Genomic DNA, 24,106 nt, shown 5'->3' with positions numbered 1-24,106 from the left:
ATGCGGTGTTCTGAAGCAGAAACCGCATACCGTGTCGCTCCCACACGTGCAGAGGTGAAAGCACAGTGGAAGAACTCAGAGCTGTGAAGGGCCCGGCTCCGCCCTCCATAAATTGAAGAGTGTGGCTGTAGAACCAAGGATCACTTCACGGTTCTCTCTGTTCAGTGAAATCTGCTTTCTGAATTTATAGGGCCCAGTCCTATAGGCTAAAACTTCTCAGTTTTGGATCATGAACTTGAAAAATCGGAGGAAAAAGTATGGATGTTGCCTCCAGAGGAGGGAAAGAGGGCAAGTGTGTATACACACACACACATAGCTACACATACATAGATATGCTAAATTTTTATACAATTTCAAATAAGACCCTGTCCTCTAAGGGCTTTCCAAACTTGAATGTGCATAGGAACCACCTGGCAATCTTGTACACTGTGGGATGTACTTCAGGAACTCCGGGTGGAGTCGGAAATACTTTGCATTTCTAGCAAACTCCCAGAGGGTCCTGCACTGCTAGTCCGCAATCACACTTGGGGAAGCAAGGCTCTAGACCTGGAGTGGCCAGCGCAACCCCCACCAGCCACAGATGGTTAATTTAAATTTAAGTTAACTTAAAAAAAAATTTTTTTTAAGATGTTATTTATTTGACAGAGACAGAGCAAGAGCACAAGCAGAGGGAGAGGGAGAAGCAGGCCCCCCGCTGAGCAGGAGCCTAATGCAGGACTCCCATTTCAGAACCCCGGGATCATGACCTGAGCCGAAGGCAGATACTTAATCGATTGAGCCAGCCAGGCGCCCCCCAAAAAAAATTTCTTTAAGTTACATAAAAGTTAAAATTGAGCTTTCAGTCATACTAGCCACAGCTCCACTGCTCCATTGCCGTGTATGGGCAGCGGCTGCTGTACTGGATCCACTAGATATCACCCATCAGTCACACATCAGTCACCGAGCTACACTGGAGTCTGTGTGAATCAGGTGACACCCAGTGGTCCTACTGATTAAGGGCGCATTGTACATGTTCAGCATGTGCAAGTGGGATGACATTGCAATTAGATCCGGGGCTCATATTGATGATTTAAGAGTTCCCCCTTGAGGGGCGCCTGGGTGGCTCAGATGGTTAAGCGTCTGCCTTCGGCTCAGGTCATGATCCCAGGGTCCTGGGATCGAGTTCCGCATCGGGCTCCCTGCTAGGCTGGGAGCCTGCTTCTCCCTCTGCCTCTGCCTCTCTCTCTCTCTCTCTGACTTTCATGAATAAATAAATAAATAAAACATTAAAAAAAAAAAAGTTCCCCCTTGAGATAGATCACCTTAAGAGTATTCCTTAAACTTGCTTCCATTTTCTGGTCTTCTCCAGGACCACCTGTGATCCCGTTTTCCTTCTCTTCTGCCCTTGCTTTGGTCTAGATGCCTTGTGCAAAGATTTAGTCAACCCTGTCTTGGGAAAATCATCCCCCCAAAAGTCTTAACTGCTGCAATTAAAAATGTTCCTTCTTGGGGCACCTGGGTGGCTCAGTCGGTTAAGCGTCTGCCTTCGGCTCGGGTCATGATCTTGGGGTCCTGGGATGGAGTCCCGCATTGGGCTTCCTGCTCAGCGGGGAGCCTGCTTCTCCCTGTGCCTCTCTGTCTCTCATGAATAAATAAGATCTTTAAAAAAAAATGTTCCTTCTTGGCTGGCATGCACTGTAGCTTCTAAAGAAATCAACTGTAAAAAGCAAGGATGGTTAGAGTCCATGTGGTTTGATGTCCCACAGGCGTACAGTGATCACTTGGCGTGGCAGCTTTTCCACCTGTGCTGAAGACTCCGGGAAAGTGATCAGTATGTAAAAGAGAGAGCAACAGGGAACTGTAATGGGAGACGTTACTCAAGACCCCTTATCTTCTAATGTATACTTCCTATCACGTCAAGAGCTCCAAATGTTGCTTTAGAACAATGCTAAGAAGAATATAATGTCCACTCATATGTAATTTAAAATTTTCTAGTAGCTGTATTAAGATAGTAAAAAGATCCATTGATAGATGAAGGGATAAAGACACAATGGAATATTGCTCAGCTATAAAAAAGGATGAGATCGAGGTGCCTGGGTGGCTCAGTCGTTGGGTGTCTGCTCAGATTGTGATCCCAGGGTCCTGGGATCGAGCCCCGCATCGGGCTCCCTGCTCAGCGGGAAGCCTGCTTCTCCCTGCTTCTCCCTCTCCCACTCCCCCTGCTTGTGCACTCTCTCTCTCTGTCCCTCTCTTTCTTGCTGTCTCTCTCTGTCAAATAAATGAATAGAGTCTTAAAAAAAAATGAGATCTTGTCATTTACAACAACATGGATGGATTTAGAGGGTATAATGCTAAGTGAAATAACTCAGAGAAAGAAATACTGTATGAGTCATTTATGTGTGGAATCTAAAAAAAAAAAAAATGAAAGGCAGAAACAGACCCATAAATTCAGAGAATAAGCTGATAGCTGCCGGAGGAGAGAGGCGTAGGGGATAGACAATGGGTGAAGGGGTGTGGGAGACACAGGTTTCCAGTTTTATGCAAGGACTAGTCATGGGAATAAAAGGCACGGCTTAGGGAGTATAGTCCATAATATTGTAATAGCATTGTATGGTGACGGATGGTAGGAGCACAGCATACCCTATAGACTTGTCAAAATACTATGCTGTACTCCTGAAACTAATGTAACATTGTGTGTCATCCATACTTCAATTAAAAAAGTGAAAAGAGGGGCACCTGGCTGGCTTAGTTGGTAGAGCATGTGACTCTTGATCTCAGGGTCATGGGTTCATGCCCACGTTGGGCATGGAGATTACTTTAAAAAAATAATAAATAAAAATAATATTTAAAGTAAAAAGAGGTGAGATTAACTTGATGTATTTTACTTAAACCAATATATCCCAAATATCACTTCAACATGTAACTAATATTAAAAGCTAAAAACGGGCACCTGCTGGCTCAGTTAGTAGAGCATGTGACTCTTGATCTCGCGGTTGTGAGTTCTGGCCCCACATTTGGGTATAGAGATTACTTAAGAATAAATCTTTAAAAAATATATAAAAGCTATGAGGAATTCTTAATCTCAGGAAACAAACTGAAGGTTGCTGGAGCGGTGGGGGGTGGGAGGAATGGGGTGGCTGGGTGATAGACATTGGGGAGGGTATGTGCTATGGTGAGCGCTGTGAATTGTGCAAGACTGTTGAATCACAGATCTGTACCTCTGAAACAAATAATACATTATATGTTAAATATATATATATAAAAGCTAAATACACTCTCCTTTTTGTACTAAGTCTTTAACATCCAGTGTGTATTTTACACTTACAACAGATCTCAACCTGGACTAGCCCCATTTCCAGTGCTCAATAGCCCCATGTGACCAATGACTACCATATTGGATAGTGAAGTTCTAGAAAGATCCCTTCTTTATTGCATGTCACCAGTATGATGGTAAATTTGTCTTGAGTGTTACAGTTTAATATGTAAAATTGGGAATATGTAGGTTGGGAGTAAAGTTAATTAAACATTTTGAAATGCTTAATAGATTATTAAGTTTTATGGTGATTGGAGTAAATATTTTTGCTATGGGAGCATATAAATATCGTTAATAGATTTTGAAATATTTCAGAATGCTTGAAGTTTTCCTTTAGCACTTCCAATGACACTCTGGAATTTTCTCTTTAAATAATGGAGAAGCTAATCCTTAGTGCAACCTCTATCTAGATTTTAAATTCCGAATCTATGGAATATAAATTGAGGTTTCAGGGCATGAGAATGAGGATTGTGACTGGTTAGCATAAACTGGGAATTCAGCTTGTGTGGGGGTGGTAAGGCAATTAATTGAGGCAGGGCTGAGATTTTTGTCTTACTTGTTTTTGTTTTTATTAACAGCTTTGTTGCTGGGCCGTCCTGGCCTCTTAGGGCAGGGCCTTTGTGCATTAATTAGGAGGAAGTCAGAATGTGTGTATTTCCAAACAGTGAAAATCCAGAATTAGATATAGTCTATTTTTTTAATTGAAGTGTAGATGACATACAGTATTAGTTTCAAGTGTAAAATATAGTGATTCAACATTTATATATATGACAAAGTGATCACCTTGATACACCTAACTACCATCTGTCACCATACAACGTGGTTGCATATTATTAATTATATTCCCTATGCTGTACATTTTACCCCCAGGTCTTACTTATTTTATTTAATAACTGGAAGTTTGTGCTTTTAATCCTCTTCCCTTATTTTGCCCATCCCCCACAAGATAAAGTTTACTTTAAATACAGCACAGCTTATTGGCGTCCCTAGCTTTTTTGTAGGAAAAACATGCCACATTCATTCCATAAGTGTTTATTGCGTTCCTAGTATGTAGAAAGCACTGCGTTGCTATCTTTAAGTAGACCTTGCCTTGAAGGAACTCCTGAAGTCAGTTTGTCCGGTACTTCCTTCCTGTGCATATACCAACTGATGTAAGGGAAAAAACAGTCCAAAAGTATGGTGAAAAAGGGAAACCCAGCAGCATAATACAACTGTGGAAAGTAAATCAGAAAATGGAAGCTCTGTTCAGTGGATAGTCGAGATAGTGGAGATGGTTGTTTTTCACAGAACTTTGAAGAGTTTGTAACATTTAAGACATTAAGGATATATTTGTTCTTAGATGTGTAATGTCCTAATTTTAAGCTCAGCAAAGACAGATAATTACAAAGACATAACTGATATTGTAATAGTGCCATATGGTGACAGAGGGTAGCTAACACTTGTTGTGAGCCCAGCATAACATGCAGAGAAGTTGAAATCGCTGTGTTGTGTACCTGAACCTAATGTAACATTGTCAACTATACTCCAAGTTACAAAGTTAAGTAGACATAACTACACTGACCCAGCTATACTTCTAAAACCAGAGAGGGGCACCTGCTGGTTCAATCAATAGAGCATGTTGGAGTCGTGAGTTCAAGCCCCACATTGGATATAGAGCTTACTTAAAAATAATAATAATAATAATAAATAAAACCAGAGAATATCCATTTATGGTCCAATAAAATATGAATGGCAGAACTAAATGTTAAAGCAAAAAACTAGATGATTTCCTCTTATAGCTCATGTTACTTTTAAGATTTTATTTATTTATTTTTTAATTTATTTTTTATTTATTTATTTTGAGAGAGCGAGAGAGAGAGCATGAGCAGGGGGAGAGGCAGAGGGAGAGGGAGAAGCTGACTCCCTGCTGAGCAGGGAACCCAACAACCTGAGGACAAAGGCAAGACGCTTAATCAACTGAGCCATCCTGGCGCCCCTCATATTACTTTCTTTTTTTTTTTTTTTTAAGATTTTATTTATTTGACAGAGAGGGACACAGTGAAAAAGGGAACACAAGCAGTGGGAGTGAGAGAAGGAGAAGCAGGCTTCCTGCAGAGCATGGAGCCCAATGCGGGGCTCGATCCCAGGACCCTAGATCATGACCTGAGCCGAAGGCAGACGCCCAACGACTGAGCCACCCAGGCTCCCCCGTCATATTACTTTCTAAAGGAGTTTTGATACGTCTTTGTAGTCAAAATCACCAAAGCTAATATTTAAGAATTTACAGTGTGTTTTATCTTTTCAAAGAACCAGCTTTTGATTTCATTGCTTTTTCTCAATTGTTTTCTTGTTTTCAATTTCACTGATTCCTGCTCTAATTATTTTTTTTCTTTGCTTGCTTTAGGCATAAATTGCTGTTCTTTCTCTAGTTGCCTAAGAGGGAAGCTTAGATCATTGACTTTAGGTCTTTATTCGTTTCTAGAATATGAATTTAATGTTATAAATGTCCTGATAAGCACTGATTTTACTTCATTCCCAAATTTTGATAAGTTGTATTTTCATTTTCATTTAGTTCAAAATATGTTTTCTTGCAGCCTCTTTTTTGAGTAGTATGTTATTTAAAGAGTCTTGTGTAATTTCCAGATATTTGGGGTTTTCAAGCTTTCTGTAATTGGTTTCTAGTTTAAGTTCATGTGATCTGGGACACCTGGGTGGCTCAGTCGGTTAAACGTCTGCCTTTGGCTCAAGTCATGATCCCAGGGTCCTGGGATTGAGCCTGGCATCAGGCTTCTTGCTCAGCGGGGAGTCTGCTTCTCCCTCTCCCTCTGCCCTTCCCTCCCCCCCGCCCCCCACTCATGCTTGCTCACTCTGTCATGTTCTCTTTCTCAAATAAATAAAATATTAAAAATTAAATAAATTCATGTGATCTGAGAATATTACTTTGTATATATTTCTTTTTAAAAATTCCTTCATGTATGTTTTATGGTTTATCTTGGTAAGTGTTCCATGTGAGCTTGAGAAGAATGTGTATTCTGCTGTTGTTGGATGAAATATTCTTTTTTTAAAATATTTTATTTATTTATTTGTCAGAGAAAGAGAGAGGGAGAGAGCACAAGCAGGGGGAGCAGCAGGCAGAGGGAGAGGGAGAAGCAGACTCCCTGCCAAGCAAGGAGCCCGATGCGGGGCTCGATCCCAGGACCCCGGGATCACCTGAGCCAAAGGCAGGTGCCTAACCGACTGAGCCACCCAGGCAGCCCTGGGTGAAATACTCTATAAATGTCGAGCAGACCAAGTTGATTGATGTTCAGGTCACCTAGATCCTTCCTGATTCTCTGCCTTCTGGATCTATTCATTACTGAAAGAAGAGTGTTGGAGTCTCTTGCAGCAGTAGTGGGTTTATCTATTTCTCCTTGCATTTCTGTCAGTTTTTGCCTCACATATTTTGATGCACTGTTGTTAGGTGCATAGATGTTTAAGACTGTTCAGTCTTCTTGAAGAACTGACCTCTTTATCTTTACATAATGCTCCTCTTTATCTCTGATCATTTTCCTTCTTCTGAAATCTGAAATTAATACAGCTACTCCAGGTTTCTTTTTATTAGTGTTTGCAGGATATATCTTTCTCTATCACTTTACTTTTTTTTTTTTTTTAAAGATTCTACTTATTTATTCATGAGAGACAGAGAGAGAGACAGAGGCAGAGGGAGAAGCAGGCTCCCCGCGGAGCAGGGAGCCCGATGTGGGACTCGATCCCAGGACCCCGGGATCATGACCTGAGCCGAAGGCAGACGCCTAACCGACTGAGCCACCCAGGCGTCCCTCTATCACTTTACTTTTAACTTATATCTTTATATTTATAGTGGACTTCTTTTATTTTTTAAAGATTTTATTTATTTATTTATTTATTTGACAGAGGGAGACACAGCGAGAGAGGGAACACAAGCAGGGGGAGTGGGAGAGGGAGAAGCAGGCTTCCTGCTGAGCAGAAAGCCCGATGCGGGGCTCGATCCCAGGACCCTGGGATCAAGACCTGAGCCGAAGGCAGATGCTTAACGACTGAGCCACCCAGGCGCCCCTATAGTGGACTTCTTTTAGACAACATACAGTTGGGTCTTGTTTTTTTGATCCACTCTGATAATATCTGTTTTTTAATTGGTATCATTCACACTTAATTTGATTATTGTTATAGTAGGGTTGATACCTATTTGTTTTCTGTTCATTGCACTAGTTCTTTGTACCTTTTTTTCGTACCTTCTTTTTCTGCCTCCTCTGGTTTTATTTTATTTTATTTATTTTTTTAAGATTTTATTTATTTATTTGACACAGAGAGAGCACAAGCAGTGGGGAGCGACAGGCAGAGGCAGAGGGAGAAGCAAGCCCCCTGCAGAGCAGGGAGCCTGACACGGGGCTCGATCCTAGCACCCTGAGATCATGACCTGAGCCGAAGGCAGATGCTTAACCAACTGAGCCACCCAGGTGCCCCAATTTTATTTTATTTTATTTTTAAAGATTTATTTATTTTTTTAGAGAGAGAAAAAGGGAAAGTGGGTGGGAGAGGCAGAGGTAGAGAGAGTCCTAAGCAGGCTCCACACTGAGCATGGATCCTGACATGGGACTTGATCTCATGACTCTGAGATCACAACCTGAGCTAAAACCAAGAGTCAGATGCTTAACTGACTGCGCCACCCAGGCACCTCATGCCTCCTGTGGTTTTAAATGAGTATTGTATATGATTCCATTTTCTCACCTCTCAGTGTATCAATTTTTTACTTTTCAAAAAATTTTAGTGACTATCCTAAAATTTACAATATACATTTATAACTAATACAATGCACTCTCAACACTATACTGACTCATGGGTAATACAGGTATTTTGTGGTTAGTACAGGTACCATATAATAGAGTACTCCCAATTACTTTGTGCTGTCCCTATAACATTGCTTTTATCCATTTCACTTTTCCAGATGCCATAATCACCCAATTCACTATTACTATTATTATTTTGAACAAAGAGTTATCTGTTTGCTTGATTAAGAATAAGAAATGTTGGGGCACCTGGGTGGCTCAGTCGTTAGGGTCCTGGGATCGAGCCCTGCATCGGGCTCCCTGCTCCGTGGGAAGCCTGCTTCTCCCTCTCCCACTCCTCCTGCTTGTGTTCCCTCTCTCGCTGTCTCTCTCTCTGTCAAATAAATAAATAAAATCCTTGAAAGAAAACGAAACAATAGAATAAGAAATGTAGGGGCACCTGGCTGGCTCAATTGGTAGAACCTGCAACTCTTGATCTCAGAGTTGTGAGTTTGAGCCCCACGTTGGGTGTAAAGAGATTACTTAAAAATAAAAAATCATAAAAAAAAAAAAAAAAAAAGAATGAAGAGGTGCCTGGGTGGCTCAGTCAGTTAAGTGTCCGACTCTTGATTTCAGCTCAGGTCACAATCTCAGGGTCATGAGATTGAGCCCCATGTCAGGCTCAGCGAGGAGTCTGCTTAGGATTCTCTCTGTCTCTCTCTGCCCCTACTCCCACTTGTGCACACACATTCTCTCTAAAAAAATAAAAATAATTTAAAATAATTTTAAGGGGCACCTGGGTGGCTCAGTTGTTAAGCGTCTGCCTTCGGCTCAGGTCGTGATCCCAGGGTCCTGGGATCGAGCCCTGCATCGGGTTCCCTGTTCAGCGGGAAGCCTGCTTCTCCCTCTGCCACTCCCCCTGGTTGTGTTCCCTCTCTCACTGTGTCTCTCTCTGTCAAATAAATAAAATCTTTTAAAAATAATAATAAAATAATTTTAAAAAAAGAAATAGCTTATAAAAAAGAATAAGAAATGTAAAAAGTTATATTTTACATTAATTTATTCCATTTGCAGTGCTCTTTGTGTACATCCAAGTTCTTGACCTGTATCATTTTTCCTCTTCCTGTGTAACTTCTTTTTTTTAAGATTTTATCTATTTATTAGAGAGAGAGAGAGTGCACAGAGGGTGAGGGGCAGAGGGAAAAGCATATTTCCCCCTGAGCAGGGAGCTGGATGTGGGGCTCAAACCTGGGACTCTGGGATCATGGCCTGAGCCCAAGGCAGACGCTTACCCGACTGAGCCACCCAGGCGCCCCCCTGCGTGACTTCTTTTAACATTTTTGGGAAGATAAGTCTTCTAGTGAGGAATTCTCTCAGTTTTTATTTGTTTGAGAAAGTCTTTATTTCTGCTTCACTTTTGCAGGATGATTTCACTAGGTATAGAATTCTAAGTTGGTGGTTTTTTCTTTCAGCACTTTAAATATTTCACTCTACTCTCTTCTTGCTTTCATGGATTCTGATGAGAAGGCCCAATAATTTCTATTCTTATTTCTCTACAGGTAAGGCATTTTCCCCTTTGGCTTCTTTGATGATTTTCTCTTTGTCTTTAATTTTCTGCAGTTTGAATATGATATGCTTAGTTGTGGTTTTTATGCTATTTATCCTACTTGGTGTTGTGTTGTCTGAATCTCCTGGATCTATCGTTTGGTGTCTGTCATTAATTTTCGAAAATTCTTGGCTGTTAGTACTTCAAATTATTTCTTTTGCTCTGCTCTTGCTTTCTTCTGGTATTCTAATTACATATATGTTGTACCTTTTGAAATTGTCCCACAGTTCTTGGATATTCTATCCTGGGCGTGGCGGGGGTTGTTTTGTTTTGACCTTTCATTATTTTTTCTCTGCATTTCAGTTTGGGAAGTTTCTATTAACACATCTTTCGGCTCACTGATTCTTTCCTTGACTGTGGCCAGTCTATTGATGAACTCATCACAGGCATTCTTCATTTCTGTTACAGTGGGTTTTTTTTTTTTAACATTTCTTTTTTATTTATTACTGTTTCCATCTCTCTGCTTATATTACCATCTGTTCATCAATGTTATCTGCTGTTTCCATTAGAACCTTTAACAGTAATCGTAGTTCTTTTAAACTCAAAAATCCGTGCCATATCTGAGTCTGGTTCTGATGCTTGGGTTGCTCTTTAGACTGTGGTTTTTCTTGCCTTGAAGCTTAGTATGCCTTGTAAATTTTTTTAAAAGATTTTATTTATTTATTTGATGGAGAGAGAGACAGCAAGAAAGGGAACACAAGCAGGGGGAGTGGGAGAGGGAGAAGCAGGCTCTCCGCCGAGCAGGGAGCCCGATGGGGGGCTCGATCCCAGGACCCTGGGATCATGACCTGAGCCGAAGGCAGACGCTTAACGACTGAGCCACCCAGGCGCCCCTGCCTTGTAAATTTTTGTTGAAAGCCAGACATCAGGTATCGGGTAATAGGAGATAAGTAGGTGTTCAGTGTGTGGTTTAGTGTTAATCTGGCTAGGAGCTGGACTGTTTTTCATGTTTGCTGTAGCTGTAGGTGTCTGAGGCTTCCATTGCCTCTCATGTCCTTGTTTTTGCCTCCCCTGTTGTCTTTGTGATTCCCTGAAAACTCCTTCTTAAACAGAATCTGCACCTTTGCAGCTTTTTCAGCTATAGCCCACTGTTATTATTCTGTAGCCCTGTAGACGTGGTAAGGGATATAATCCTATACTAAATCGTATACAAAACCTCAGTCTTTTAGGGAGTCTGTGTCCCTGGGTGTGACTTTCGCAAGTGTCTCTCAGCATTTTCCCCCTTAGTTGTGACAGGAAGGCTAGAGGGGGCTAGATTTGGGTAATTTCCCTCCCCCAGAGTCAGATAAAGCTCTGTTAAAGTCTACTTACCCTGCTGAAGAGGCCTTTGTCATGGAGAACACTCTGTGCATATATCAAAATGGTCACTTTTCCCCTCCCCCTGCCAGAAACACGTTTCTTCTTGGTTCTTCATAATGAGAACCTAGTGGGGTTTCTAGAAGTAAAATCTACTAGAATGTGGAGGCCTCTCTAAGACCACAGCTGGTAGGAGTTTCCTGCCCTAATGGTAGTCCACACCCCGCCCCTAGCAATTCATCAGTTACCATTACAGTCTTCTACCAGTTTATGGCTCCAGGAGCTTTTGGCCCAGGTTAGCTGATCTCATCTGTGATTCTCTGTGTTTTCCTGTCTCCAGATTCTGAGGTGACAGTTTGCCCTGCAGCCTGAATTCTCTCTGATGGCTCCAAGAAAACTCATTCAAGTCATTGATTTTCAGTTTGTTCAGGTTTTTTCTTATAAGGACATGAGTGACAACTTCCAAATTCTTTATATATCAGAACTGAAACCGGAAGTCCCCCAGTATGTATTTTTTCAAATTAAACGTGTACATAATTATATATAAATAGTCTCTCTTGGGGTACCTGAGTGACTCAATCGGTTGAGCATCAGACTCTTGATTTTGGCTTAGGTCATGATCTCAGGGTCATGAGATCAAGCCCTGCATTGGCTCGGTGCTGGGCATGGAACTTGCTTAAGATTTTCTCGGCACCAGGGTGGCTCAGTCCTTTGAGCCTTCAACTTTTGATTTTGGCTCAGGTCATGGGATCCAGACCCAAGTTGGGCTCTGTGCTAGCATGGAGTCTGCTTATCCCTCTCCTCTCTCTCAAATAAATAAAAATAAAAAGCTAAAAAAAAAAAAAAAATTCTCCCTCCCTCTGCCCCTCCCCTCTGCTCCTGCTCTCTTCTCTCTAATTAATTAATTAATTTAAAAATAAATAGTCCCCCTCACTTGGAATAAATGTCATGATTCTGGTGCTTCTCAATCACCATTGTATTAATTCTAAACATCCTAACATGTCTGTTGTTAACAGTTTGCTTTTATTTCTAAGTTCTTCTCTATGTTTATATGTGTGTATATATATCCATATCTGTATGTCTGTGTGTGTACACAAAGACACACACACACACACATATGTATATATACACACATTTTTAATCAGGGTGTGAATACTATGCTGCAACTTTTTTTCCATGTAATACTCTATACTTTTTAAAAGCTAAATTTATTTCAAATGAGGTTTATATTCAACTGACAAAACTGTATTTTTCCTGAAATTTCATCTATTATTCATAATCACTCATTTTATCCAATAAAAATGTATTAAGGGGCATCTGGCTAGCTCAGTTGGAGGAGCGTGCAACTCTTGATCTCGGGGTTGTGAGTTCAAGCCCCATGTGGGGTGTAAAGAGAGATTACTTAAATAATGAAACTTTTAAAAAATGTATTAAGTAGGGCGCCTGGGTGGCTCAGATGGTTGGGCGTCTGCCTTCGGCTCAGGTCATGATCCCAGAGACCTGGGATCGAGTCCCGCATCGGGCTCCCTGCTCCTTGGGAGCCTGCTTCTCCCTCTGCCTCTCTCTCTCTCTCTGTCTCTCATGAATAAATGAATAAAATCTTTAAAAAAAAAAAAAATGTATTAAGTAGGTGCTATGTTAAAATTTGTAATTCTATTAAAAACATAGGCAAAAACTCATTTCCCACTAATTTTTGTGCAGGTACTCAATTAACTTATATTGTTATTTTCCTAATTTCCAAATAAAATATCAACATATAATAAATAGAAAAACCTCTACTCATTTTCTCCACTTAGCATCTTGGGAGGGTCCAACAGATGTTCCAAAATATAATTTTTTTGGTAGCTATACTTTCAGATATATTTCTGGTTTAATACAGCAGCCTGAACACAGGCATCTTACTTTCATTTAAGTATGAAATTTTAGGAGAATGAGCAGGTGGGATCACATTGGGAGAGAAAAAGAAGAGAAAATTGCACTTAGCCCAACACACTGTAGGTAATGAAGGAATCCTGGCAACTGGCAAGCTTGAGGTCAACAAATACAAATAGCAGGGCTGGGCTGGGAAGCCATATTTAGAGTCATTCATCAAAGAAGCGTGCTTGGAATTATGAGGACAGTTGGTTACCTCCCCTCTCTTTCCCATCATTTGTTTGTTCAACAGATATTTCTTGGGCACTTTGTAAAGGACTAGGCTCTGTTCCAAGTGCTGTTGCCCTTGGGATGAAGCCCGTGAATAGTTGTGTAAAGAAAGTGGGCAGGTGGCCTGAGGAGGGCGAAGGAGAGCAGCGCCTGAGTGGACTTCAGAACGCCGCCACGGGCGTGTGTGGGGAGGACGGAGAGGCGGGGCTGCCTAAGAGGAACACACACTTACCCCGTTCCATCTGAAGTACAACCCTTTTCAATTTGGTGATTGTGGGGTTCCCCGGCCTGCCTGCTGGCTCCTCACCCACACATCTTTTAGTGAGGCATGCTGGAAGGCGGGCTCTGCCCCTTGCTCAGAAGCAGCTCACTCTCCCCGTAGGGAGAGTCCAGCTGGGGCCAGAGAACATCGTCCGTAAGAGCCTGCGCACCCCGGCCTGGGCTAACCCACCCAGGCCTTGGCGCCCACATCTGAGTGAATGTCCGAGCTCGCGAGACAGGAAGAAACATGGCAGCAGCATGGAAGGAAGGGCCAAGATGAGCAAACTGCATCACGGCCCCCACAGGAGACATAAATAACTCTAGAAACGGAAGAGATTTCAAATTGTCCTAATTAGTACCCTCAGACGGTGGTGCATCAATCCAACAAACAGCCTTCAAGGAAAGGGGATTGACTGCACAACTGGCAGAGTGATTGCCAAAGTACCGTCATGGATTGGAAGAATGATAGAGTGGGCTGGTGCAAGGCTGCGTAGTTGGGAGGACAAAGTAGAGGAAGCCTCTCAGAACAGAAATCAGAAAGACAGCAGATGGAGGCGACATCGCTGTAAAGAAAGAACAAAGACAGGCGCGTGGAGAAATAAATCCTAGAAAACCTCTCACTGAAGAAAATGCCACTCAGCAAGTGTCAAGCAGGACTAATTGGAAAGGCCCACACATTCTGATGAGATTTCAGAACCAAAAATCTTCCAAAGACGGGGGTGAAAAACCAGGGCACTTGCAGAATATCCAAATCAGACCGACTTCAGATTTCTCTTCCCCAAATGCTGGAGGATATGGAAGCAATGGCTTCAGAGATGCAAGAGAGGTGTTAGAACCTAAAATTCTATCCTTAGCTGCAGCATCAACCAAATATGAAGGCAAAACGAAGATACCTTCGGACATAAAGAGATTCCCTGCATGGGAAATTTTTTAAAGAGATTCTCCAACAAAATTTTAAAAATCCAGAAGGAGCGCCTGGCTGGCTCAGTCAGTAGGGCATGTGACTCTTGATCTCAGGGTGGTGAGTTCAAGCCCCAGGTTGGGTGTAGAGAATAATAGTAATAATAATAATAATCAAACAAAGGAAGATGATGTGGGAGTAGCAGTTAGAAACTAAAGTACAACACAGTTCATATTAGAAATAAAAGAGGAAATGTAGAAGATTCTTCTTTGATTGCCAAAATGTTAATGACCTAGGGTTAGATTTTCCTTTTCTTATTGGTTCTAATACACTAGTTGGTTCTGCAATAATATTTACACATTCACAGCTTTTATGACACTCCTTCTTTGGTCTTTCAGGATTTATTCGTTCAATAAATGTTTATTGAGGGGCACCTAGGTGGCTCAGTGGGTTAAGTGTCTGCCTTCAGCTTGCGTCATGATCCCTGGGCCCTGGGATCCAACCCTGCGTCGGGTTCCCTGCTCAGTGGGGAGTTTTCTTCTCTCTCTCTCTCTCTCTTCCTCTGCCTCTTCCCCCTGCTCATTCTCTCTCAGATAAATAATAAAATCTTCAATGAATGAATGAATGAATGAATGTTTATTGAGCACCTGTTGGCCAGGAACAGTTCCTGGCACTAGGAACATTCAGCGAAAACAACAAAGCTCCCCGCATGGACTTACTCTCTTCCAAGTGGGGAGACTCACCTCTGGGGAGGTGGCCGAGATCTGAATCAAGTGAGGGAGTGAGCCATGAAGAGCAAATACGAAGCCTCCAAGGCAAAAACACATGGCTTGCTGTAGCCAAGAGGAAATTCAACTTTATATTTAAGTGGATAAACAGTGTATAAATATTCGTCTTGACAAGATAATATTATAACTAGCAAAAATTGGGAGGAGATTAAAAGAACTATTTTAATTTGCTCATTTTCATAGAGGGAAATTAGTAGATACAATGTGACATTTATAATTTAAGAAGTAGATGACTTCATATAATATCTAAAGACAGAAAGATAGCCAGTAGAAGAAGTAGATGTAAAAGCCAAAACTGGAACTGTTGAGAGTAAATGAGAAGAGTCAGTGTAATAAATCACTTATCTACCAGGAAAGAGAAAATACAGCCTAAAGTCAGGATGCAAACAGGAAAGGATTTTATTTCATGTTATAAGGATAATGAACTAAAGAATGAAAACCAGAAACTATGAACAGTGGTTGTCTGTCTACGTGCACCTCGACTTTCATTTTTCGTTTCCTACCTTCTGTTCTACTTTAGTTCTTTCTGCCTTTTCTTTTTACTTTGACTGCATAGCTATATTTTTATTTTTATTTTTTTGCATAACTGTATTTTTTAAACATCTTTAAAATAATATAGCACCTGTTTTGTTCCCAAAAGCATTTCAAGTAACATAAAAATACAAACAATAATAATAGTAACAAGGAGATGAATTCGAGAAGGAGGGAAAATCATTACAGGAAGTTTGAAGCTTGGGCAATGTTAGTATTTAAAAATTATTTAAGATCTATGTGACAGATTTTTCATGGCTTAACCATTCAAAAATTAGTGCTCTGTTGAATATTTCTTGAAATTCTGCTAACTCCAACAGAAAATTCTCTCTTTGGAGGTAATGATCTGCTGGATACATCTGAGAGAATGAACCAAATCATTCCAGCCAAAAGTCCTTGACCAACACAATATGTCCGTTTCACTTGAAATCTGACCTGCTTTTCTAAATGTAATTTAGATGCTGAGAAAATGGATACTTTTTGTGACATATTAATAAAGGGCCTGGAAAAATGAACATGGTAACCAAGATTTGAAACACAGGCTACTTTTTTTAATTCATCAACATTTTGTGTGTGGTTTATAAATTCCAGAAAATGACAGGGGCTCCTGGCTGGCTCAGTTGGTAGAGCATGCGGCTCTTGATCTCTGGGGTCATGAGTACAAGCCCCACGTTGGATGTAGAGATTACTTACATAAATAAAACTGAAAACACTTTTTAAAAAATGAGAATTTCTACACTGGAAAGATTAAAATCTTTTGTTGACATTTATGACATGCTAATCGGCCAGCAGAGGGGGACATGGCTACCCACCTGTTAGCAACTATGCTTTTTTTTTTAACTAGCAGTAAGAAGGTCTCCAAGATCATGCAGACCATTTTTCAGATGAGGCAAATGGGACCCAGAGCAGCAAACTGACTTGGGCCAGAATGAGCACCACATCATCTCTGACTCCTAGTACAGTGCTCTTTCCGCTATACCTGAAAGGGGCAGTTCTGGCTGCTCAGTGTTTAGAAAATGTGAGAGGGCATTGTCGACTGTCACAATGATTGGGCCGGGTACTGGCGTGTTAATGCATGGAAACCAAAGATCCAAGAAGACTTCTGCAATAAAGGGACATTCCTGCCTATTGAAGTCTTATCCCTCACCCACACTTTTTTTTTTTTTTTTAATAATCTCTACGCCCACCGTGGGGCTTGAGCTCACGACCCTGAGATCAAATGCCACACGCTCTACGGATTGAGCCACCCCAACCCCATACAACTTCCGAATGTCCTATCCGATGTGAGTACAAAACCAGTTTCCAATTATCTGAACCTAGAAAAAAAAAACCTTTATTTTACAAATAAACATGTTAATTTTTTACGTTAATATATCTGAATTTTCTAATAATACAATTACCATGAATATGAGCGGAAGATTTGACTCTGTTATGTTCTATACGTTTGCAAGAAATGTCACCATTTCTGAAAAACATATTGCCTATGTCAATGCTGTGCAGGCTGTTGGACTTACTATACAACTCCCGTATTACTCAGCATTTATAGCTGTCACATTCACTGTGATTCTGCGTTAGGTTTCAAGTATCTGATTATTTCATTCAGCCTTCCTATGTGGTCATATCTGGACATGTACATAGTGAAATACCTAGTTCCTTTATTTCTGCTCTATAATATAGTTGGAGCATTATGTTGATCCTTTATGAAACTTTACTTGAGGAGAAATGATATGATCAATGAGTTTCCTTTATAAATAAAATAAAAAAAATTTTAAATAATTAAAATATTTGTAATAATAACTTTTGGCAATAATCACCAAGTAAATCTACAGATTCAGTGTAATTCCTACCAAAATTCCAACTGATTGTTTTGCAAAATGGACAAACTGTTCCTAAAGTTCATAAAGAAATGCAAGAGACCCCACATGGCCAAACAGTCTTGAAAAAGAAAAGTTGGAGGACTCCCACTTCAGATTTCAAAACCTACTAATGTAAATGGCACATGAATGGTGTGTTATCAGCATAAGGATGGATGTATAGATCAATGAAACAGAACTGAGAGTCCAGAAATAAATCCATACCAAACATCTATGGTCAATTGCTTTCTGGAAGGTTCCAAGCTCATTTAATAAGGAAAGAAGAATCTTCCAACAGATGGTGTTGAGACAACTGAATATTGGCAAAGACTCCCCCCTTGACCTAACTCTGGCTAGGCTCCTCTAATCCCTCTAGGCTTTGACTTTCTGTGTTCATCCTTGGGCCTGCATCGCCCAGGTTAGCAAGAATCTTTTCATTCAGATTAGAAAGAACCCCCACACTCAATATATATTCAAATTCCCCTTCCCTCCCCCCCAACCCCAGGTGGTATCTGATCATGCTGGCCTGACTTCAGCAAGAATCCTATCAAGTCACTTCAGGCAGAGTCACCCCTTCCCCTGATGTTTCCTTTAGTCATTTTCCACTCACTGACATCCCCCCCAACCCTGCTCCTTGGCATCAATCCCCACTTTTCCTTATCCTATTTGGAGTTGAACCCAGTCTCTCCTATTGCAAAATCCCATTGCAGTTGTCTCTTGAAAAGAGTTTTTCTTATCATCTCTAACAAGTGTTAGAATAATTTTTTTTTAAAGTAGCCTCCACATCCAGCATGGAGCCCAATGCGGAGCTTGAACTCATGACCCTGAGATCAAGACCTGAACTGAGATCGAGAGTCAGATGCTTAACTGACTGAGCCACCCAGGCACCCCTAGAATAATTTTTTATATAATATTCACATGCAGAAGCATGAATTTGGATCCCTACATGACACCATGTACAGAAATTAACTCAAAATGTATTAAAGATATAAATGTAAGAGTTAAAGCTATAATATTCTTAGAAGAAAGCATAGATGTAGATCTTCATTACCTTGGATTAGGCAACAGTTTCTTAGATATGATGCCGAAAGCACAAGAACAAAAGAAAAAGTTAATGAAATGGACTCCATCAAAATTTTTAAACTTTTTTTAAAGATTTATTTATTTTAGAGAGCGCATGCACCTGCGTGGTGGGGGAAGAGGGAAGCGGGGGGGGGGGGGCAGAGAATCCTCAAGCAGATGCCCTGCTGAGCATGGAGCCTAATGTAGGGCTTAATCCCAGGACCCTGAGATCATGACCTGAGCCGAAGGTAGACGGTTAACCGAACTGAGCCACCCAGGCACCCCTTAAAAATAAAATCTTTAAAAGATGGCAAAAGATTTAAACAGACATTTGTCCAAAGAAGAAGTGTAAATAGCCGATATGCACATGAAACAATGCTCAACATCATCAGCCATCAGGAAATGCAAAATAAAACTACAATGTGATACCACTTTCCACCAAGATGTCTATAATTTTAAAAAATGAATTAAAAAATAATAATTACAAGTGTTGGCACAGAGGTGAAAAAATTAGAACCCTCATACATTGCTGGGAGGTGGGATGTAAAATGGTGCAGCTGATGTGGAAAATAATTTGGCAGTTCCTCAAACAGGTAAACCTAAGAGTTACCATAGGACCCAACAATTCCACTCCTAGCTATACACCCAAGAGAAATGAAAACATGTCTGCACAAAAACTTGTACATGAGGGGCGCCTGGGTGCCTCAGTTGGTTAAGTGGCTGCCTTTGGCTTGGGTTGTGATCCCGGGGTCCTGGAATCAAGCCCCGAGTCAGGCTCCTTGCTCAGCGGGGAATCTGCTTCTCCCTCTCTCTCTGCCGCTCCGGTCCCTGCTCGTGCTATCTCTCTCTCAAATAAATAAATAAAATCTTAAAAACAAAAAACTTGTCCATGAATGTTAATGGAAGCACTACTTATAATAACCAAAAATTATCAATTGACGAATGGATAAACAAAATATTGTATATTCATACATGGAATATTATTCAGCCATTAAAAGGCATAAAGTACATGCTGCAACATGGGTGAACCTCAAAAACGTAATGGTAAGTAAAAAAAAAAAAAAAAAACCAGACACAAAAGTCCACATATTGTATGATTCCATTTAAATATGCCCAGAATGGGCAAATCCACAGGGACAGAAAGTACATCAGTGGTTCCCAGGGGATAGGGAAGGGGGAAGTGGAAGTTATGGGGTTTCTCTTTGGGCATAGAAATGTTCCGAGATTAAATAGTTATCATAGCTGCACAGTGTTGTGAACATAATAAAAACCACTGAATTGTGCATTTGAAATTATTAAAATGGTGAATTTTGTTTTACATGAATTTTAGAATTTTATCTTTATTTTTTCAAATGTAAATTAAAAGCTTTATTGAATAAAACTGTTTCAGACTAAGCAAGACTGTAAGAAAGCAGAGTATTTTACATCTCTAAAAAATATTAGAGCTAAATCTCTAAAAATGCAGTACAAAGAAGTCTATAGCTTAAAATACCTCCTCTCTCCCCCACAATTTGGAATATCAATTATGTACAACAAATGTACTCAAGTTTATAATGTTCCAAAACCTTAACTACTAGAAAACCATCTCCCACAAAAAAGGCCTACAATTGGTTTAATTGCACCCTGGGAATACTGTCTGCCAAAAAAATAAGATAATAAAATAAATAAAATAAAATAAAAAAACCAGTGTCCCAGAAAGGGGATATCAGAAGTGAAATATAGGGTTTGGGGGTCTGGGCTCAAGTGGTTTAAGGCAGTTTCTTCTGTTATTCCTACTTTAAACTCCTCAGTTCGCTTTAACGTGCAACATGGCAAACAACAATACCAAAGATCTTATAAAAATATTGCCGCTTTCAGTAAATTATGAGCTGCACAGATACCACCAAAGAAGAAAGCAATCCCTTGGGGTGTAGTCAAACTCATTGGCAAACACCAGAGTGGATCTCTCCAAGCACCAAATGTGCTCAGAAAGTGTCCCCAAAGAATGGTTGTGTTGTATCTCAATAATCCAGTTGAGGAGGTGGTTTAGACAATGGGATGCAGAGCAATAAATTCCCCACATATACCAGAGTAAGAAAATTAACCTAAAAAATGTTTTAAAGATTAAATATTTGATCTCTTAACAGATGAATACAAAATAATTAAATTGGTAATTCATTTAAAAATATACAAACTGTACCCTTTATACTAAAGTGCGTTCAGTCATAATGTTTAGGTCCCTAAACCCCTTCTGCATGTTCCCTAATTCCATAATTGAATTTTTAGTGTAACAGTGTGCCACTAAACATCTATTTTTGTATTGCCTTTTGGGAATACAGCGGAGTCTAGACTATCAGCGGGCATAGTCCCCCCTCACCAGAAGACCGCAAAGCACCTTACGTATATCGTCATGGCTAAAATAGAGGACTGAAGTAATATTATCTCTAGCACTTAGAACTGCTTCACATAAGCTGCAGCATGGGATTGTTTTGAAGCAAGAACTCTTCCAAAATTACTCCCACGTACATTACAGTTTATTCTGATGCCTGTGTACGTGCATCACTGTGAGAAAGGGCAGGGGCTCACTCACACGATCACCGATTTAACGCCGCACACCATGTGCAGTTTGTCGTTCCTCATCCTCATCCTCATCATAGTATCAAGTTCTCTTTATCTGTTCCTCCACAGACAGCTCTTCGACTACTTCTCCTTCCCAGAATCCCACATCCTGGGATTTCTGACTCTGGGTAGTGAATCTTTTGCAAAGCTGGACCAATTTGTAGACTTGGGTTCTAGTGGAGAGTGCTGTTTGAGGTTTCTGTCATCTCCATCTAAGTCTGCACCATTTTCTAGAAGATTCTCACTCCCCATCTCAAAACCACGATCTCCCTTCCTTTTCCTCCCTGTCTCCCCTCCTCCGGATTCCTGGTTTTGCCAGCACACTACCATTCTTTTCAGAGGTATTGGCATTTTCCACTTGTTTCCTTTCTGCTGGCATTCCTCCTGTAAACTCCTCACTCCGCTCTGACATGCTCCAGCCTTTCCTTATGGGGGAGGACAAGATTTGGGGGGCTCTTGACTGAAGTGGTTTGAAATGAAGCTGCTACAGGGAATGGGCGGCCTCTTTCTTTCAGTAAAGAAGATCGTCTTAGCTTTTTCACATCCAGATCTACGTCCTCGGGAGCTTCAGGCTTGCTGATTCCATCCTCAGGAGCCACTTGGGCTTGGATACTTTGATCCCTTCCTCCAAGGTCCCTCCTGAACTACCAAGTTCGGGGGGGGGGGGCAGCGACCAGGCAATCCTCAGCTTCTTGGTTTCAGCTGGCTAGTCTTTCTCTGGCTGAGAGGAGGCCTTGGCTTCCATACTTGCGGTCAGCACACCCACCTTAGCAATCTTCTAGCCCTGGGCTCTGAGGAATCTCCCCCTGCATTTGGAAGCTGGGCTGGTCTCTCCGAAGTCCCTTGCTTTTCATTTTTGCTTGCCCACAGATCCTTGTGTGGTCTATGCCCAAAGCCTTCATCATAGTTGCCTTTAGCTTTGAAGTGTTGGTTGAAGTGAGGCTTGCAGTAGATTCTCCCGTGTAAAGACGCATATGCTCCTAGACTAAGTCTGCTGTTGCAGTGGGGGCAACGGAAGCAGCTGACGTGAACCACCTGCTGGTTGGCCAAGACACGCTCCATCGGGTAGACTGTCTTCTGACCTTGCACACGAGTCTCTCTTGCAGGTGCCTGAAACTTCTTCACTGCTTTGGGAGGAGAGCTCTCAGAGAGGCTGGAGGTTCTGGCATCTGGATTTAGTGGCTTGGGATGGACAGGCTGCTGGACCTCACTTTTGACCTGGGAATTCCAGAGTCATCCTCAGCAGGGGCGGAATGGACTGCCAGGCTATTCTCAGTGGCAGATACCTTTTCTCCAACCTGATGGGAGATGCAGACCTCAGGATCTGGGGGCACGTTCCCCTTTTGTTCCAATTTATGAGTTTTGATTTCACCACCGTTGGCTCTCAAGTCATTTGTAGAGTTGGCAGAACCGCTCCGCTTGGACACAGCTGCCTGGTGCTTGGCCATTCGATCCTTCATGGAGATTTCTGACAGGTGTTGTAAGTCCAGATTTCACCTGCTCTTGCTTTTCTCTGCGTTGAATGTGGAAGAGACAACTGACCTGGGCCTATCTCCACATCATCCAGAGAAGAGCTGTTTTCAGAGATCCTCTTTCCACCTGCCCTGCGGCTGTGGGCCCGAAGAATCTGCTTGGTTGGAGTTAGTTCATGCTCCTCAAACATCATCTTAAGGCTGTTCAGCGGAACATTGTGTTTCTCTATTTTGTTTGCTCCTTCTGTGTTTTCACTGATTTCGGGTTTTCCTACTTCATACCTGGATTCTCCTAGACAAGTTTCCATTTTTTTACTTTCTTTCGCGTGGTCTTGAAGACGCTCACTGCCCTCAAGACAGGGATACGGACACTGAGCAAGGGCTTCAGGAGGTGGTCTGAGCCTAGGTCTGGGGTGGACTCGTTCCTCGCGGTCAGCTTCGGCCTGAGAGACCGAGCTTCTCACCTCTTCACCGGGAGGATGGCTGCCTCCGAGTCTGACCTCAGCGCTGCTGATCACAGGGAGTCTGCGTAAGACTCTGTTCCCAGGGCTGGGTTCTCCCACTTCTTCTTTACCACGCTCAGGATCCCCCTCCTGAAGGGCTGGGCGAGATTTTCAGTGTTCTAGAAGAATAAGAAGTAAGGTGCGGGGCGCCTGGGTGGCTCAGTCAGTTAAGCATCTGCATTCAGCTCAGGTCATGATTCTGGGGTCCTGGGATCGAGCCCCGCATCGGGCTCCTTGCTCAGCGGGAAGCCTGCTTCTCCCTCTCCCACTCCCCTGCTTGTGTTCCCTCTCTTGCTGTCTCTCTCTGTCAAATAAATAAAATAAAATCTTAAAAAAAAAGAAGGTGCTAGTTATAACTTGCCTGTTGAAACATTTAAACATGTTGTTCTTTGTTTTTTTTTTGTTTGTTTTTCTTTTTAAGATTTTATTTATTTGAGAGAGAGAGAGAGAGCAGGAGCAGGCAGGAGAGGGAGAGGCAGACCCCCACTGTGCAGGGAGCCTGACACAGGGCTCGACCCCAGGACCCTGAGATCATGACTTGAGCCGAAGGCAGACACTTAACCAATGGAGCCAGCCGGCACCCCAAACATGTTGTTCTTTGTAACATGGAAGTTAAAACTCTAAGCTGCTCCTGGTCCCCTGGCGTTTCAGAGAGCTATGAACAGTTACAGCCCTGCTACATGGAGAAAGCATCCACCCCGGGAGAGGAATTTTATCTTAATTTAGAAAAGAATAGTAAGCCCATTTATGTTATATTTTTATAGAAACAACTCTATTTTCCAAGACAAAAAAAAAAGTGAGAAGGATGACACTGTTTTACATTTTGGCAAGTCTCTTTGATGTCTGATCTAATAGAAGATAGATTCTCATATTTGCTTTTGCATTCAGTCTGTTGCAATGTGTTGTTTGTTTAAAGATGACAGAGACGATCTGGCCTTAAATAGAAATGTAGTTGGGGGCGCCTGGGTGGCTCAGTTGGTTAAGCGACTGCCTTCGGCTCAGGTCATGATCCTGGAGTCCCGGGATCGAGTCCCGCAT

The 24,106-nt window shown here is 41.6% G+C and overlaps 1 pseudogene; it reads right to left on the bottom strand.

The window, feature by feature from the left end:
• Nucleotides 1–21,076: 21,076 nt before the first annotated feature.
• LOC116630926 lies at nt 21,077–22,888 on the bottom strand (annotated as a pseudogene).
• Nucleotides 22,889–24,106: the final 1,218 nt, after the last annotated feature.

This window comes from Phoca vitulina, unplaced genomic scaffold, assembly GCF_004348235.1.
Source record: "Phoca vitulina isolate PV1807 unplaced genomic scaffold, GSC_HSeal_1.0 scaffold4, whole genome shotgun sequence".
NCBI classification, from domain to species: Eukaryota; Metazoa; Chordata; class Mammalia; order Carnivora; family Phocidae; genus Phoca; species Phoca vitulina.
This window is presented reverse-complemented; position numbering and strand designations above follow the sequence as displayed.